The following is a 1502-nucleotide window of genomic DNA, read 5'->3' as shown; positions in this document are numbered from 1 at the left end:
TTGAATTGAATTGACAGAGAGAGAGAGAGAGAGAGAGAGAGAGAGAGAGAGAGAGACAGAGAGAGAGAGAACCAGATAGAGAGAGAGAGACAGAGAGAGAGAGAGAGAGAGAGAAACAGAGAGAGAGACAGAGAGAGAGACAGAGACAGAGAGAGTGAGAGAGAGACAGAGAGAGAGAGAGAGAGAGAGAGAGAGAGAGAGAGAGAGAGAGAGAGATATACAGAGAGAGAACCAGAGAGAGACAGAGAGAGACAGAGACGGAGACGGAGACGGAACGGAGACGGAGACGGAGACGGAGACAGAGACAGAGACAGAGACAGAGACAGAGAGACAGAGACAGAGACAGAGACAGAGACAGAGACAGAGACAGAGACAGAGACAGAGAGAGCTCACGAAGAACAATGTTGGAAGTCTGATTTGGAAGTGTTTCCATCTGAAGTCCAGTGGTTATTCAGCGTTGTCCGTTTGGGAGGTCTGACAGCATGCCAAGCCTGACTCTCATAACACAATTTAGGCTGATCATTATTTGTGTATATTTTGAGAGAGATTACATCGCATTTGTCTCGACCGGAGGGCTTCAGGGGAGGGAGGAGTAGATGAGAGGGGGCTGACTATACCAACAGGGGAGGGAGGAGGAGAGGAAGAGAGGAGAGGAGGAGGGGAGAGGAGGAGGGGAGAGGAGGAGATGGGGTTGACTATACCAACAGGGGAGGAAGGAGGAGAGGAAGAGAGGAGAGGAGGATAGGAGGAGAGGAGGAGAGGAGGGGAGGAGAGGAGGAGATAGGGTTGACTCTACCAACAGGGCATAGTTCCAGCCCTTTCCTCTCTCTCCTCTCTGCTCGGGCAATAATCAGTCCAACTATCTTGAATCTCAGTATGCCAGTTTTACATCCTCTGTTGTTAAAGAGGAAAACGTTAATGCCTCCCCTAGGAGTTTAGCGAACATTCACAAGCCTCACTTTTTAACTACATGTGCAGGTTTTTGTTCCACCCCAGCACCACAGCTGAGCAGGGACTAATTCAATTCCCAAAGGACTACTTGATCTATCCTTTTGGATGTGCTATAGATTTGATACCTAGCCAGGAGTTGTATTAGAATACATCTAGGGCCATCGTCCTCTCCCTCCATGGCCAACCAGCTAACATAAAGGTAGTATATAGTAGTATAGCTAGTAACGCAGCAGCATAAAGTACAAAAAGAGTATAGCTAGTATAGTGGTAGTACCTAGTAGTATAGCAGTATAGCTAGTATAGTGATAGTATATAGCAGCACAGCATTATAGCTAGTATAGTGGTAGTATATAGCAGCATAGTATTACAGCTAGTATAGTGGTAGTATATAGTAGCATAGTTTTATAGTTAGTGTAGTGGTAGTATATAGCAGTATAGTATTATAGCTAGTATAGTGGTAGTATATAACAGTATAGTAATACAGCTAGTATCGTGGTAGTATATAGCAGTACAGTATTACAGCTAGTATAGTGGTAGTATATAGTAGCATA

Source organism: Salvelinus alpinus, chromosome 11, assembly GCF_045679555.1.
Source record: "Salvelinus alpinus chromosome 11, SLU_Salpinus.1, whole genome shotgun sequence".
Classification (NCBI taxonomy): Eukaryota; Metazoa; Chordata; class Actinopteri; order Salmoniformes; family Salmonidae; genus Salvelinus; species Salvelinus alpinus.
This window is presented reverse-complemented; position numbering follows the sequence as displayed.